Source organism: Phyllobates terribilis, unplaced genomic scaffold, assembly GCF_046119375.1.
Source record: "Phyllobates terribilis strain yellow unplaced genomic scaffold, ASM4611937v1 Scaffold_37__1_contigs__length_12642776, whole genome shotgun sequence".
Classification (NCBI taxonomy): Eukaryota; Metazoa; Chordata; class Amphibia; order Anura; family Dendrobatidae; genus Phyllobates; species Phyllobates terribilis.
The window spans coordinates 2522370-2540769 of record NW_027362797.1 but is presented as its reverse complement, the minus strand read 5'-3'; positions in this window follow the sequence as shown (position 1 = coordinate 2540769).

Below are 18400 nucleotides of genomic sequence, written 5' to 3'. Positions count from 1 at the left end.
CTGCAATCAACCCGGACATATGGCAAGGTACTGTCCTTTAAACTGGCACAACCTGGGGGTAGAGGGCCAACCCCTAGGAAAAAGATCACCAGGCCCATCGAACTGGCGCGACAAATATGTCGGAGGACGTTCAGTCTTGCCTGTGGTACTGGATGGCATCCCTATGAGTGCCCTACTGGACACCGGGTCACAGGTCACCACCATCCCGTACGTGCTCTTCAAGCAGTACTGGAATGACTCGGATATAACCCGCTACCCTGACGACGACTTGAGTATCATCGCCAGCAATGGTCAGCCCGTGCCACAGATCGGATTTAAAGAGGCGACCATTAAAATTGGTAGAGTCGAACTAGCAGCACAGGGACTGATTATTGTAGACATTGACAAACACGAGAGTCACCCAAAGATAACGCTAGGAACTAATGTAATTGAAAATTGTCTTGCAGAGGTGATTTTCCTTTTACAGCAGGTTGCCAAGAACGCCAGCTCCGGCGAGCAGCGGGTGCTCCAGAAAGAGATCCGGGCACTGATGCGACGGCAACAGGTGGAACTCTCCGGCGGTGAGATTGGTAGCGTAATAATGTGTGACCCTTTTCCTATTGCCATGCCCCCAAAAAGTGAAATGATGATTTGGTGCCGGGCAGCTATTGGTCTGAGAGGTAGAGATTACCAGGCAATGGTAGAACCAGTTTACTCAGACAGTAGGCCCACCATCTTGACAGCACGGGGGGTGGTTAATGTACGCCATGGGAGGGTGCCCGTTCGCATAATCAATATCGGGAAGAGGGAAGTGTACCTGCCCCGGTATGCCACGCTAGCCAAATTATATACCATTAACCAAAATGCTATACAATCTGTGGAACCCTAGCCTCCATCTCACCCGGAGGAAGGTAACGGCTCTAAGAAAACAATGGAGGACTGGTGTCAGCAACTACATTTGGGTACTGACTCCACTCCCTCACACCAGAAACAGGGAGTCTATCGGGTGGTTCAAGAGTACGAGAGAGTGTTTAGTAAACACCCGTTAGACTTCGGGCGAGTCAAGGGGGTAGAACACCACATCCCCACGGGAGACCATCCTCCCATAAAAGAGAGGTATCGACCCGTACCCCCTGCACACTACCAACACGCCAAGGGGATGCTTAGAGACATGAAGGAGGCTGGGGTGATCAGGGATAGCTGTAGCCCCTGGGCAGCTCCACTAGTCTTAGTCAGAAAAAAAGACAACACCATGAGGATGTGTGTAGATTACCGGAAAATCAACCGTATCACACACAAGGATGCGTAACCCTTACCAAGGATAGAGGAGTCATTGGCTGCTTTAAGATCTGCTAACTTCTTCTCTACCTTGGATCTCACTAGCGGGTACTGGCAGGTTCCTGTAGCAGAGGCGGACCGGGAGAAGACCGCATTCACCACCCCGATGGGACTTAGCGAGTTCACCTGCATGCCGTTCGGACTCTGCAACGCACCAGGAACCTTCCAATGACTAATGGAGTGTTGTCTGGGCCACAGAAACTTCGAGACGGTCCTGTTGTACCTGGATGATGTCATCGTATATTCCAAGACGTATGAGGACCACCTGAAACACCTGGCGGAAGTGTTCGAAGCTCTGGCGAGTTACGGCCTAAAGGTGAAACCCTCCAAGTGTCACCTCCTGAAACCAAAGGTGCAGTACCTGGGACACGTGGTGAGCGCTGACGGAGTGGCTCCCGACCCTGATAAGATCACCGCAATTAAGGAATGGCCAAGCCCCTCCAGCGTAAAAGAAGTGCGGCAGTTCCTCGGGTTGGTAGGCTACTACCGAAGGTTTATTCCCGGTTTCACCAAAAAGGCAGCACCTATGCAGGACCTCCTGATAGGCCAGTCCCGGAAGGCCAAGAACCAGAAGCCGCCCTTCAAATGGGAGGAGCTGGAAGAAGAGTCCTTCCGCCAGCTGAAGATGGCCCTCACGGGGGACGAAATCCTGGCGTACCCGGATTATAGCCAGCCCTTTATCCTCTACACCGACGCCAGTAACATCGGGCTAGGAGCCGTACTGTCCCAGATCCAGCAGGGGAAGGAACGAGTAATCGCCTACGCCAGCCGAAAGCTGCGACCCACCGAAAGGAACCCCGAGAATTACAGCTCATTTAAGCTAGAGTTCCTGGCCGTAGTATGGGCAGTCACCGAGCGCTTTAAGCATTACCTCGCTTCTTCCCGGTTCACCGTGTACACCGATAACAACCCGTTGACACACCTGGACACGGCAAGACTCGGTGCCCTGGAGCAGAGGTGGATGGCCCGTCTGTCCAACTACGAGTTCACAATCAAATACCGGGCCGGACGCTCCAATACCAACGCGGACGCCCTGTCCAGGATGCCCAACCTGCCGGACGAAGGAGAAGATCCGGAGGGACTGGAAGAAGTTGAACTCCCTGCGTTCCACCGTCATGGGACTATCCAGTATTCCCACCGGGTAAGGAGTAAGCAGGCTGCTACGTTGAACCCCTTACCTCACTACAACTGGGCGGAAACGCAAGACAGCGATCCTGCCATCCGACTGGTGAAGGAGATGCTGACTCGCCCGGAGGCTTGCCTTGAACCAGACGCTCCGGAGGAAGCCAAACAACTATGGGCAGAGAGGAGTCGACTGTTCCTTTACAAGGGGAAGTTGTGCCGCAGAATGGTTAACTCCCGGACGCATGAACTACTCTGGCAAGTAGTGGTGCCACGAAGAGACGCAGCCATGGTGATGGAGGCATACCACGACGGAGCTGGACACTTCGGGTGGAAGAAGCTGGAGTTCCTGCTGCGCGAGCGATTCCACTGGGTAGGCATGAGGGGAACCATTGAGAAGTGGTGCAGAGACTGTGGCCCGTGCAACCTAAGAAGGAAGGACCGTGCCAGCCAGAAGACTCCCCTGCAGTCCATCGTCACCCGGCAGCCGTTGGAACTGGTAGCCTTGGATCATGTAAAACTGACCCCAAGCAGAAGTGGCTACGTCTACGCACTAACCATCGTGGATCACTACTCCCGGTTCTTGGTTGTCGTCCCCGTCATGGACTTAACAGCTCGAACAGCAGCGAGAGCCTTCCAGCAGCATTTCTGCCGTCCACACGGGTACCCGGACCAAGTGTTGTCAGACCAGGGACCTGCCTTTGAAGCGGAGGTCTTCCAAGAATTCTGCACTCTGTATGGCTGCCGGAAGATAAGGACGACACCCTATCATCCGCAAACTAATGGACTTTGTGAGAAAATGAACCAGGTGGTAATGGATCTTCTGAAAACGTTGCCCCTGGAAGAACGCAGTCTGTGGCCTGAGAAGCTGCCCGATCTGGTGGACCTATACAACCACATCCCGGTAGGTTCCACCAACTGTACCCCGGCTTACCTAATGAGGGCAAGACCTGGTAAGTTACCTGTTGACCTGGAAATGGGAGTCCTGACACCCGAGGACACTTCACCAGAAGCAGACTGGGACACAGAGAGGCAGCAGCAGTACCGGAGAGTACAGGAGAGCGTGGAGCGAAGTCTCTGTCAGGCTAGGGAAAGACAAGAGAAAACTTACAACCAGTATGCTCCCGCTGTTCCCCTGGTACCCGGAGAGCAGGTCTTGAAGAGGAAGAGACGGCTCCACAAGTTGGACGACCAGTGGGAGAAGGACCCGTACACCGTACTGCCCTCAAGCCACGAGAACCCGAAGGTTTGTACCATCAGTAAAGACGGAGGGGAAACCACAGCCATTGTATCCCGGGACCACCTGAAAAAGTGTCCCGAACAACTGAGGAACCCTGAAGAGGAACAAGAAGACCATCGACCCGTAGAGGAAAGGGAAGATATGGTTAGTACTGTGCTCGGGGACTTCCCTCGGTCTTGGAGTCAAGTCAATGGTGCAGTTGTGGTACCCGTACTCACCTTCCTCCAACCAGCATCCCAAGCACCTACGGAGCAACAGGTAGAGCTGGAAGAACAGCCGGTCCAGGAGGCAGAAGACCCCACACCAGCAGACCAGGAGGATCAACCCTCTGCTTGCAGTGAGCCTGCCATATCCCTAGTGAGCCAAAGAGCCGGTAGACAGCTGCCCAGTTTACCCTTGACAGATCCTACACCCTGTAGTTCAGGGCTAGACAGTCAGCTCCGTAGGTCCACTAGGGCCACTAGAGGCCAGTTACCCGCACGTTGGAGGATTTGAAGTGTATAAATTGTTTTATTTATGTTTACCTGTGTATTGTTGCTTGTGTATAATTTTGTGTTTCTAGTTATTTGTAGGAGTCCTTGGTGGATTTACCGGGAATCCCTTGTACATAGTTGGAGCGTAACCCAGGATGGACTAAAGACTGTTAAGGACTCGGGGCAGGACAAACCCCTACCTGGTTACGTCTCCCTGTTTTGGTGAAATGGACACCTTGCTTTTCTTCAAAGACTGCACCCGGTTACGGACATGCAGTGACCACCTTTATGTGTTTCTTCTTATTGTACTGTTATTGTTGTTATATCTTGTTATGTTTTTCTAAAATATGTTTAGTCCCGGAGTACTAAATTTCACTAGGGGGGAATGTGGCACCCCAGGGGTCTGGTTTCCCACAGTAATGTAATGTTATGTCTGAGAGCAGGTGGGAGGTCCCTTGGTCAGGAATCCTATGCATGCCACACCTCCTGCCCAGTCCTGGGAGGGGAAGAACTTCCCCTGTATAAACCCGGGGCTGAGGCAGGGTTAGAGGTAGAGAAGAGAAGCAGCATAGGAAGAAACAGCAGAAGCTCAGTGGGAGCAATACTACTACGAGTCAGGGGCTGGCAGCTGCAGAGCTCGCCCTGACTGAGAAGCTTTCTTACCGGACCCGGCGTCCGAGGCTGTGGGGACTAACTCTTACCCAGCAGCAGAAGCCGACCGGCAGGGGATTTCAGGTCCTCAGGCCCAGAAACCCGAAGGCACGGTCACACGCATGGGACCAGCACCGCCATCGTGGAGCGGAAGCCATAGAAGGCCCCGAGTCGCCGGCCATACGGGTGAGCACCACACGGTACACTCAGGGACGTGGGCTACTTATATCCGCTTCTAGCAAGGTAGCCAGAAGAGTACAGTCAGTTTGGGAGGCCTACAACTCCGCCTGGCCAGGGGAGATCCCATCTGCTCAAGGACTGACCAGGCCCCGTTCGCTAGCAAGTACTCCGGGAGGGTCTATCGTTGTTACCAGTAAAGACCCTGAATTACACCGCACCGTCTCTGAGTGGTTCCTGCTACCCCCATCTTCCACGTCGGCTGCCCTGAGACCATACCCCTCCCGTTGGGGGTTATACTATCACGCTGCACAATTCTACACCGGCCTCAGCGGTCTGCCCTGCAGCGGCAGCTCCATAGCTGTAAATCAACGGGTGGCGTAGTCGACACTCAAATAACATCTATCAAGACTGCCACACACTGAGTTTGACTCCCTGGGCACGGACCGGGTCCCCGCCACTCGGAGACTACAACCCTCATCTGATCCGGTTCCGGGTAAGCCCCGTGCGCGAGACGCTGCGCGACACAGCAGGCCCAGGGGCGCGTCACATGCGTGCAGCGTCCAGCCTCATACATCATAGAATAGAGCAAGCGTGTGGATTCACACTTATCATGGGGACAAGGCATTGTGAGGTTTTTTAGCCATTGCACTATTCTGAGTGTCGTGGGGAGGACACTGGGGAGGGCATTTTGAGGCATTGTTCTGAGTGTGAAGGAGCCCCTTAGGGCATTATACTGTGCAGGCATCATAGTGCGAGGGGCAACATACTGTGTGGGGCTGCAACTTTTTGGAGCATCATGTGTAGGTGCATTGTAGTGTGTGTGTGTAGGGGGTATTATCCTATGGGTGGGAATGCATCACAGGGCTATCATACTGTATGGAGGGACATCGTGGGGGTGTCATACTGTAGAAGTTTTATACTGTGGGAGTGGGGCATATACAGGGGTATTCTACTATGATAGAAGACTAAGTACCCTCACTACACATGACCTTCTTTTCGGTCTTTCAAAGTTGGGAGGTATGATGTAGGAATGTGATCTTATAAGAGCAATGGACCTGCTAAATGATCTGGATAAGATGACTGAATGGGCAAACACTTGGCAGATGAGGTTTAATGTAGATAAATGTAGAGTAATGCACCTAGGACGGAGTAATCCTATTGCTGCATATACATTAAATGGGAGTATTCTCGGGACTACAGAGCAGGAGAAGGACTTGGGTATTCTGGTTACAAGTAAGCTGAGCAGCAGAACTCAATGTCAAGCAGCAGCCGCAAAAGCAAGCAAGATTTTAGGGTGCATAAAAAGTATACAAAATCCTGTGATCATTACGTACTGTTACCCCTCTATAAATCACTTGTGAGGCCTGGAATAAAGGATCCAGTTTTGGGCTCCATGTTTTAAAAAGGATATTCAGAAGTAAGAGTCCGATCAAAGGCGGGCAACTAAATTATTACAAGGGATGGAAGGCCTCTCATATGAGGAGAGGTTGAAAAAGTTGGGTTTGTTTAGATTAGAAAAAAGACACATCAGAGGGGATCTCATTTATAAATATAAGTGTGCTCGATGCAAAGGACTGGAACATGACTTATTCCTTCCAAAGACCATACTAAGGACCAGGGGCACTCATTACAGGTGGAAGAAAGGCGATTCCGGCACTTAAACAGGAAAGGGTTCTTTACAGTCAGAGCAGTAAGACTGTGGAATGCCGACCACAAGAGGTAGTAATGGCTGACACTATAACAGCTTTCAAGAAAGGGCGGTATGATTTCCTCAGAACACATAACATTGTGGGTTGTAGATAATTTAGTGAAAAAACGTATAATTGGCGGAGAAAGGTTGAACTTGATGGACCTAGATCTCATTTCAACCTATAAATGGACCTGACATGTAAACACGAGTGCAGATGAAATAGAAAGTAATTCCCTAAAATCATTCTCATCCCTTCTTTACTTCGTAACATTAAAGTTGAAAAGAAAACCCAAAATGTCACTTTTTTAGATTTTGAACTTACGCACCAAGTACACCCAGTGGCCGCATTACTCAGCTCCGTGACTAATTCTAACTTTAAGAAACAGTTACTTTTATAAATAGAAGAAAAAACTGGATCGGAGTTATATTAAGAAAGAAAAACTGAGGCTCAGATACATAAAGACCGGTGATTTTCGTTGTGGTCTTGATGAGGGACGTGGTGGCGTCAGACGCTCCTGACCCATGATGAGGTGTCTGCCTCTTCATCAATCGGGCATCTGACGAGTGGCATGCAACATTTTGGGAGAAAATTATATCAAAACGCCAAAAGCTGCTAAATATTTGCGCAACTCCAAGTTGTACTAAAATTTTACAATTTATCCCAGAATTCTGGTTAAATTGCTTTGATAAATTCAGGTCTTAGACTGTATCAAAAACTAAAGGGTCCAGTAATAAAACACATTACTTAACCGTCCATCATCCTGAGCTGATGAAAGAAGCTGTAGGGAGAGCAAGCTGCCATTAGATAGGGTGTAGTGTGACTGCAGGGGGCGCCACTGAGTGGTGCGATCTCTCCGATATGTCACCTATGTCACATCATTGTGGCTCTGAGGTCGCTGTCATACATTCGCTGCTGGGAAATATTTATCACTACTTTTCTTTTACAACAGAAGGATCCACAAAATCACAGAAAGACTTTTCGGGCCATCTATTCCCGAAAATAGTATGGAGAGTTCATCCATTGAAACCATCCAGTATGTATGTTATTTTTGGAAATATAATACTATATGACCAGCGTGATATATAAGGTAGTGTTTCCGCTTGACCCAGTGGTGGAGTACAGTACTTGTAGTGACCCAGCTATTTATTGCTCATACTCGGGGGTCCAGGGCTTTCTATCACTCACTAGTAGTTGTTTTACACCACAGGCGATCCACCTGGCTGACGTGGCTCAGCTTAATAATAGCATACCTGGTTTCTCAGGAATTGCTAATAAAGGGCATGCTTTGTAAAAAACACTTCTAAAGTGAGTAATAATGACTAGAATATATCATTCACATGGAATATAAACTCTTCTATATCGATCATTTTGGTTCCATTCCCCGAGGGTCTACACGAGAGACCATTCACTGTTGTGGAGGGTTAAACCAATAGGCTGAAGTTAATTCTGCTTATTACTATTACTTAGGGTCAGCGTTATGGGGGTCAAACATCTGTAGCCACTCCATGGCGTGATTGCCAACATCGTTTATTCTCATCCCTTCTATAACCCATACCAGTCACATTTATGTGGTTTTCCAATATATAAAAAATTGGCTGAACAAGAGAAATCCCACAAGGACAGTGATTAGCTGCAGCGGTCACATGGGTAGTCGCTAACTTCAGTGCGGTAGTGCAGGATTTATCATGTGAGAAATGGCTCTATTATTATTTTATACCATTTTCTCCATTTTGGTCCAATTATACAAATTCTGAGCGGTCTTCTGTTTGCTTATGGGGCTGTCCAGTTGGGAAACGCGTTGAGTGATTTGGTTACAATATGTTTAGCGCTGATTGGGGCTTTGTCTTTTAGGCTACAATCACTATTAATGCCATATATGAGAACTTGCTCTCTACTGTTTGGATTTCTACCTGTGTCCTGATATGCCCCTTCTGTAATTTGACTTAACAACTGTGACCTGTTCCCCTATGCAAAAGATTGTTTGGGTCCATTGGGATAATTCGGGCCAGTCTTTGAGCAGTGACGCCATCTGGGTTTTCTAGGGTGCCAACCTCTACGGTTAGGTAGGATATGTATTAGGGTCAGTTTGGGACCCCACATCGTCAGATGTTATGACGCGCCCCTGGGCCTGTGTCGCACTGCGTTGCGCACGCGGGAGCTTACCCGGAGCCGGATCTCTTGAGGGTTGTAGTCTCGTGGCGGTGATCCGGTCCATGCCCAGGGAGTCAGACTAAGTGGCGCTGTATTAGCGGTAGATGTTGGACGACTACGCCACCCGTTGAATGCAGCTATGGAGCTGCCGCTGCAGGGCAGACCGCTGAGGCCGGTGGTAGGATTGTGCAGCGTGATAGTATAACCCCCAACGGGAGGGGTATGGCCTCAGGGCAGCCGACGTGGACGATGGGGGTAGCAGGAACCACTCGGAGACGGTACGGTGTAGTTCAGGGTCTTTACTGGTGACAAAGATAGACCCTCCTGGAGTACTGGCTAGCGATTGGGGCCTGGTCAGTCCTTGAGCAGATGGGATCTCCCCTGGCCAGGCGGAGTTGTAGGCCTCCCAAACTAACTGTACTCTTCTGGCTACCTTGCTAGAGGCGGGTAAAAGTAGCCCACGTCCCTGAGTGTGCCGTGTGGTGCTCACCCGTATGGCCGGTGACTCGGGGCCTTCTAGTAGCTTCCGCTCCACGACGGCGGTGCTGGTCCCATGCGTGTGACCGTGCCTTCGGGTTTCTTGGCCAGAGGACCTGGAATCCCCTGCCTGACGGATTCTGCTGCTGGGTAGGAGTTAGTCCCCACAGCCTCGGACTCCGGGTCCGGTAAGAAATCTTCTCAGTCAGGGCGAGCTCTGCAGCTGCCAGCCCCTGACTCCTTGTAACACTGCTCCCACAGAGCTCTTGATGTTCTGTTCCTATATTTGCTTCTTTTCTCTGTCTCTACTTCTTCTCTACTCACTAACCCTGCCTCAGCCCCAGGTTTATACAGGGGAAGTCCTTCCCCTCCCAGGACTGGGCAGGAGGTGTGGCATGCATAGGATTCCTGACCAAGAGACCTCCCACCTGCTCTCAGACATAACATTGCTGTTACTGTGGAAACCAGACCCCTGGGGTGCCACATTCCCCCCTAGTGAAATTTAGTACTCCGGGACTAAACATATTTTAGAAAAACATAACAAGATATAACAATAACAATACAATAAAGAAACACATAAAGGTGGTCACGGCATGTCCGTAACCGGGTGCAGTCTTTGAAGAAAGCAAGGTGTCCATTTCACCAAAACAGGGAGACGTAACCAGGTAGGGGTCTGTCCTGCCCCGAGTCCTTAACAGTCTTTAGTCCGTCCTGGGTTACGCTCCAACTATGTACACAGGATTCCCGGTAAATCCACCAAAGACTCCTATAAACAACTAGAAACACATAATTATACACAAGCAACAAGAAAAACAGGTAACCACAAATAAAACAATTTATACACTTCAAATCCTCCAACGTGCGGGTAACTGGCCTCTAGTGGCCCTAGTGGACCTACGGAGCTGACTGTCTGGCCCTGAACTACAGGGTGTAGGAGCTGTCAAGGGTAAACTGGGCAGCTGTCTACGGGCCCTTTGGCTCACTAGGGATATGGCAGGCTCACTGCAAGCAGAGGGTTGATCCTCCTGATCTGCTGGTGTGGGGTCTTCTGCCTCCTGGACCGGCTGTTCTTCCAGCTCTACCTGTTGCTCCGTAGGTGCTTGGGATGCTGGTTGGAGGAAGGTGAGTACGGGTACCACAACTGCACCATTGACTTGAGTCCAAGACCGAGGGAAGTCTCCGAGCACAGTACTAACCATATCTTCCCTTTCCTCTACGGGTCGATGGTCTTCTTGTTCCTCTTCAGGGTTCCGTAGCTGTTCAGGACACTTCTTCAGGTGATCCCGGGATACAATGGCTGTGGTCTCCCCTCCGTCTTTACTGATGGTACAGACCTTCGGGTTCTCGTGGCTTGAGGGCAGTACGGTGTACGGGTCCTTCTCCCACTGGTCGTCCAACTTGTGGAGCCGTCTTTTCCTCTTCAAGACCTGCTCTCCGGGCACCAGGGGAACAGCGAGAGCATACTGGTTGTAAGTTTTCTCTTGTCTCTCCCTAGCCTGACAGAGACTTCGCTCCACGCTCTCCTGTACTTTCCGGTACTGCTGCTGCCTCTCTGTGTCCCAGTCTGCTTCTGGTGAAGTGTCCTCGGGTGTCAGGACTCCCATTTCCAGGTCAACAGGTAACTTACCAGGTCTCGCCCTCATTAGGTAAGCCGGGGTACAGTTGGTGGAACCTACCGGGATGTGGTTGTATAGGTCCACCAGATCGGGCAGCTTCTCAGGCCACAGACTGCGTTCTTCCAGGGGCAACGTTTTCAGAAGATCCATTACCACCTGGTTCATTTTCTCACAAAGTCCATTAGTTTGCGGATGATAGGGTGTCGTCCTTATCTTCCGGCAGCCATACAGATTGCAGAATTCCTGGAAGACCTCCGCTTCAAAGGCAGGTCCCTGGTCCGTCAGCACTTGGTCCGGGTACCCGTGTGGACGGCAGAAGTGCTGCTGGAAGGCTCTAGCTGCTGTTTGAGCCGTTAAGTCCTTGACGGGGACGACAACCAAGAACCGGGAGTAATGATCCACGATGGTTAACGCGTAGACGTAGCCACTTCTGCTTGGGGTCAGTTTTACATGATCCAAGGCTACCAGTTCCAACGGCTGCCGGGTGACGATGGACTGCAGGGGAGTCTTCTGGCTGGCACGGTCCTTCCTCCTCAGGTTGCACGGGCCACAGTCTCTGCACCACCTCTCGATGGTTCCCCTCATGCCTACCCAATGGAACCGCCCGCGCAGCAGGAACTCCAGCTTCTTCCATCCGAAATGCCCAGCTCCATCGTGGTATGCCTCCATCACCATGGCTGCGTCTCGTCGTGGCACCACTACTTGCCAGATTAGTTCATGCGTCCGGGAGTTAACCATCCTGCGGCACAACTTCCCCTTGTAAAGGAACAGTCTACTCTTTTCTGCCCACAGTTGCTTGGCTTCCTCCGGAGCGTCTGGGTCAAGGCGAGCCTCTGGCCGAGTCAGCATCTCCTTCACCAGCCGGACGGCAGGGTCACTGTCTTGCGTTTCCGCCCAGTTGTAGTGAGGTAAGGGGTTAAGCGTAGCGCCTTGCTTACTCCTTACCCGATGGGAATACTGGATAGTCCCATGACGGTGAAACGCGGGGAGTTCGACTTCTTCCAGTCCCTCTGGATCTTCTCCTACGTCCGGTAGGTTTGGCATCCTGGACAGGGCGTCCGCGTTGGTATTGGAGCGTCCTGCCCGGTATTTGATGGTGAACTCGTAGTTGGACAGGCGGGCCATCCATCTCTGCTCTAGGGCACCGAGTCTTGCCGTGTCCAGGTGTGTCAACGGGTTGTTATCAGTGTACACGACGAACCGGGAAGAAGCGAGGTAGTGCTTAAAGCGTTCGGTGATTGCCCACACCACTGCCAGGAACTCTAGCTTAAATGAGCTGTAATTCTCAGGGTTTCTTTCGGTGGGTCGCAGTTTTCGGCTGGCGTAAGCGATTACTCGCTCTTTCCCCTGCTGGATCTGGGACAGCACGGCTCCTAGCCCGATGTTACTTGCGTCGGTGTAGAGGATAAAGGGCTGGCTGTAATCCGGGTACGCCAGGATTTCATCCCCCGTGAGGGCCATCTTCAGCTGGCGGAAGGACTCTTCTTCCAACTTCTCCCATCTGAAGGGCGGCTTCTGGTTCTTGGCCTTCCGGGACTGGCCTATCAGGAGGTCCTGCATAGGAGCTGCCTTTTTGGTGAAACCGGGGATGAATCTGCGGTAATAGCCTACCAACCCGAGGAACTGCCGCACTTCCTTTACACTGGAGGGACTTGGCCATTCCTTAATTGCGGTGATCTTATCAGGGTCGGGAGCCACTCCGTCAGCGCTCACCACGTGTCCCAGGTACTGCACCTTTGGTTTCAGGAGGTGACACTTGGAGGGTTTCACCTTTAGGCCGTAGCTTGCCAGAGCTTCGAACACTTCCGCCAGGTGTTTCAGGTGGTCCTCATAAGTCTTAGAATATACGATGACATCGTCCAGGTACAACAGGACCGTCTCGAAGTTTCTGTGGCCCAGACAGCACTCCATTAATCGTTGGAAGGTTCCTGGTGCGTTGCAGAGTCCGAACGGCATACAGGTAAACTCGCTAAGTCCCATCGGGGTGGTGAATGCGGTCTTCTCCCGGTCCGCCTCTGCTACAGGAACCTGCCAGTACCCACTAGTGAGATCCAAGGTAGAGAAGAAGTTAGCAGATCTTAAAGCAGCCAAAGACTCCTCTATCCTTGGTAAGGGGTACGCATCCTTGTGTGTGATACGGTTGATTTTCCGGTAATCTACACACATCCTCATGGTGTTGTCTTTCTTTTTGACTAAGACTAGTGGAGCTGCCCAGGGGCTACAGCTATCCCTGATCACCCCAGCCTCCTTCATGTCTCTAAGCATCCCCTTGGCGTGTTGGTAGTGTGCAGGGGGTACGGGTCGATACCTCTCTTTTATGGGAGGATGGTCTCCCGTGGGGATGTGGTGTTCTACCCCCTTGACTCGCCCGAAGTCTAACGGGTGTTTACTAAACACTCTCTCGTACTCTTGAACCACCCGATAGACTCCCTGTTTCTGGTGTGAGGGAGTGGAGTCAGTACCCAAATGTAGTTGCTGACACCAGTCCTCCATTGTTTTCTTAGAGCCGTTACCTTCCTCCGGGTGAGATGGAGGCAAGGGTTCCACAGATTGTATAGCATTTTGGTTAATGGTATATAATTTGGCTAGCGTGGCATACCGGGGCAGGTACACTTCCCTCTTCCCGATATTGATTATGCGAACGGACACCCTCCCATGGCGTACATTAACCACCCCCCGTGCTGTCAAGATGGTGGGCCTACTGTCTGAGTAAACTGGTTCTACCATTGCCTGGTAATCTCTACCTCTCAGACCAATAGCTGCCCGGCACCAAATCATCATTTCACTTTTTGGGGGCATGGCAATAGGGAAAGGGTCACACATTCTCACGCTACCAATCTCACCGCCGGAGAGTTCCACCTGTTGCCGTCGCATCAGTGCCTGGATCTCTTTTTGGAGCACTCGCTGCTCGCCGGAGCTGGCGTTCTTGGCAACCTGCTGTAAAAGGAAAATCACCTCTGCAAGACAATTTTCAATTACATTAGTTCCTAGAGTTATCTTTGGGTGACTCTCGTGTTTGTCAATGTCTACAATGATCAGTCCCTGTGCTGCCAGTTCAACTCTACCAATTTTAATGGTCACCTCTTTAAATCCGATCTGTGGCACGGGCTGACCATTGCTGGCGATGATACTCAAGTCGTCGTCAGGGTAGCGGGTAATATCCGAGTCATTCCAGTACTGCTTGAAGAGCACGTACGGGATGGTGGTGACCTGTGACCCGGTGTCCAGTAGGGCACTCATAGGAATGCCATCCAGTACCACAGGCAAGACTGGACGTCCTCCCACATATTTGTCGCGCCAGTTCGATGGGCCTGATGATCTTTTTCCTAGGGGTTGGCCCTCTACCCTAGGTTGTGCCAGTTTAAAGGACAGTACCTTGCCATATGTCCGGGTTGATTACAGCGGCGGCAGATGGGTCGTCCGTCCTCGTTGTATCGGTCGCTGGGTCTTCCTCTGGCCGGTGGGGTCCTCCTTGGTCGACGCCACGGGATGTCCTCTGGTCCGGATGCCAGCTGGATCTTCCCTGGAGTAGAAACCTGTAAAGACTGCACAGTTCGGGTTAGCGCAGCAACGCTTTTAGCTAGCTCTTGGACCTGATGGTGCAGGTCTGGAGCCGGGTCATTGCTCAAAGCCTGCGCATCAGCTCCCACAGGCCCTGCCGACAAGGGCGCCGCCTCCTGGTGGTAAGTAGTAGTAGGGCGTCTGTGGGTCACAACGCCACCTGGTGCCGGTTCTCGGAGCACCCGGATGGCTCTGTCCTTGAACTGTGCAAATCCCAGATGAGGGTCCTGTAAGGCCATTGCCCGCAACTGGGTTCGGTGGGCATTGCAATATAAACCCTCTATAAATTGTTCAGTCAACAGCCTGTCCTCGTCTCCCACGCCGTCAGGGTCGGTCTGCTTAATGGCTCTCAGGGCTTCTTGTAGGTTTAATGCATAGTCCCTTATACTCTCATGTGCCCGCTGTTTGCACCCGTAGAATCTGAGCTTGATCTCGGCTGAGGTGCGGGTATCAAAGGTGTCCCTCAGCCGGGCCAGTATCCCTGCGACAGTCCTCCCCCCAGGTGGCCAGGACTTTACCTCCCTTTTGGCTGCCCCGGTTAATTGGGCCACCAGGATGCTCACTTTTTGCTCTTCTGTAAGGGGGTACACCTGGAAGAGGCTATCCAGCTTTTCTCTAAAGTCATGCAGGGTATGCGATTCCCCTGAGTACTGGGGTAGCCAGGCTGCCCCCGGGATATAGGGCATGGTGAAAGGCATGACCGCAACAGCGGTGGCGCTGGCGGGGGTTGAAGCGGTGAAGCTCTCCTCCGTATCAGACATCCTTCTCCCCCCTAGTGGACCGTGGCCTACCTTGCGATGATCCTCTTCCGTAGGCCGCGGCTCCGCAGTGGATCGTCAGGGTTGAGGACCTTCCGTCGCGCTCCTGTGACGTCGGCGTCTGCTGGGCTCCTTCCAGGACCTTACGCAACGTCCGGACGTGAGGCGGGGCTTCAGTTCTCGCGCGCTTTCGGAGTCCACGCCCCTCTTCTTCCCGCGCGGCGTCCTCAAGATGGCGTCCAATGGCGGGAAAACTCCACGTATGGCGGGAAGAAGGCTGAAGATGGCGCCGGATGGCGGGAAAACTCCACCGATGGCGGGAAGGAAGCGGAAGATGGCGCCGGATGGCGGGAATCTTCACCACAGGTAAGTTTGAACAGTCTTTTTCAGGCACGCAGTACCCGGTGGTTGCGGGCACAAAATCCTGCCGACTACGCCAAAAGTTGACGCGCCCCTGGGCCTGTGTCGCACTGCGTTGCGCACGCGGGAGCTTACCCGGAGCCGGATCTCTTGAGGGTTGTAGTCTCGTGGCGGTGATCCGGTCCGTGCCCAGGGAGTCAGACTAAGTGGCGCTGTATTAGCGGTAGATGTTGGACGACTACGCCACCCGTTGAATGCAGCTATGGAGCTGCCGCTGCAGGGCAGACCGCTGAGGCCGGTGGTAGGATTGTGCAGAGTGATAGTATAACCCCCAACGGGAGGGGTATGGCCTCAGGGCAGCCGACGTGGACGATGGGGGTAGCAGGAACCACTCGGAGACGGTACGGTGTAGTTCAGGGTCTTTACTGGTGACAAAGATAGACCCTCCCGGAGTACTGGCTAGCGATTGGGGCCTGGTCAGTCCTTGAGCAGATGGGATCTAACCCTGGCCAGGCGGAGTTGTAGGCCTCCCAAACTAACTGTACTCTTCTGGCTACCTTGCTAGAGGCGGGTAAAAGTAGCCCACGTCCCTGAGTGTGCCGTGTGGTGCTCACCCGTATGGCCGGTGACTCGGGGCCTTCTAGTAGCTTCCGCTCCACGACGGCGGTGCTGGTCCCATGCGTGTGACCGTGCCTTCTGGTTTCTTGGCCAGAGGACCTGGAATCCCCTGCCTGACGGATTCTGCTGCTGGGTAGGAGTTAGTCCCCACAGCCTCGGACTCCGGGTCCGGTAAGAAATCTTCTCAGTCAGGGCGAGCTCTGCAGCTGCCAGCCCCTGACTCCTTGTAACACTGCTCCCACAGAGCTCTTGATGTTCTGTTCCTATATTTGCTTCTTTTCTCTGTCTCTACTTCTTCTCTACTCACTAACCCTGCCTCAGCCCCAGGTTTATATAGGGGAAGTCCTTCCCCTCCCAGGACTGGGCAGGAGGTGTGGCATGCATAGGATTCCTGACCAAGAGACCTCCCACCTGCTCTCAGACATAACATTGCTGTTACTGTGGAAACCAGACCCCTGGGGTGCCACAGTTACACTTGTAGTTTTCCATAAGGGATCACTACCCGGCCCTGCACTGTGTTGGTTTTAAGTATTGCTCTTTTTAATGAATATCTAATAAAGTATGATTTTATTGGTATATTTTCACTGTGAATATTGATCCTAATCCGCACTGTTACCTGCACATTTACATGAGATTATATATGTTTTATATATTGTAGAAGCAAAACCACCGAAAATGATGAAAAGGGGAAGACCACCACCCTGATCATGTAAGAGCAGAGATTACTGAGCAAACCTTCTAGATGACATAAGGATAGAGATGATTCCTTTCTACTGTATATATCTGCACAGATAGCGGCCATTTATTGATCACGCATCTTATATGCCGGATTTTTAAGAGGTTTTGGATGAGTTTTTTCCCTGATGCGTTCTTTGCTGCCTTCTGATTGGACACTGCCATGTTTGGAGAAGTTTCCTTTTGGATCCTCTTCAAAGAAATGACATGCAATTTGTTTTTCTAAACCTCTTCAGAGAAAAAAAAACTAAAAAAATCCTCCTGATATAAAAAGAGTGGATTTCCCATAGAAATGAACTGGAATTGCTTTCCAAGAGTTTCTGAAATAATTTTTGAGGTGAATTTTGGAGAGGATTTTCTTAAAAAGAAACCTTCAAAAAAATGTTATGTGCACATAGTCTTCGTGATGCAACCAATTTTTAGTTTAGGCTATGTGCACACGTTGCGTTTTTGTTGCTTTTTTTCCACAGGCAATACCTGCTCTCTTGGCAGTAAAGAAGATACTTACAAAAAGCAGGTTTTCCTGATTTTTTTTCTGCATTTTTATTGCTGCGTTTTTCTTGTCTCTTCTGCATGTTGATAGAGTTTAGTGGCCCAAAAAAACCATGATGTAACTTCCTTAGGTGTTTGCACAATAAATGCAGCACTTACCCATTGTTTCCTATGGGTGAAAAAACGCTGAAAGAAGTGACATGCTGCAGTTTGCAAAAGCGCAGCGGTTTCCAAATCAGTCAGTAGTTTTTATAAAAACCATAAATACATAAAAAGTTTTGAAAAACTTGTAAGTTTTTTAGGGAATGAAATTAAATCAACAGTAATTTCACCATTGCTTATTGGGATTTATAGTCACAGCATTCACTGTTCAGTATATATTACATGATAACATTATTCTACAAGTCAAGTACAATTATACTGACAAGACTTATTGTTTTGTTTTACAAACTAATATGCACTTCTGAAGTCACATTCTATGTGATTTGTTTTATAATTCATATAGCATATATACTGTATTTTCTGGACTAGATGTATTTTTTTTAGCAAGAACAAAATTGTGCTTAACCCTTTCACGGCATGCGCCGTATATGTACAGTGCATGGCATGTCTCCCGCTTTGGTACGGGCTATGGCGATGAGCCCGCACCTTTCCAGACACATTACAGCTGATCTGATCATCACTTAAATATCCTACCCTTGTGCATTAAAGTTAGTGATATTGACCCCTCCACTTCTTTACACCAAAAAGGAAGTGTTAATTATTAGTAAATATTTTCTGTTCTCTAAACCTGGGGTGTGTTTTATAATACAGTAATTTGCGTTCTATAGTTTAAAAAATATGTTATACCTCCTGCCCGAGCACAGGTCAGGGATGTAATTACTAGAGTTAAAAGGCTTCTCGCGGACTATAGCGTTCATGTCCTATCCCTACAATATATAGTATTGTTTAACCCCTT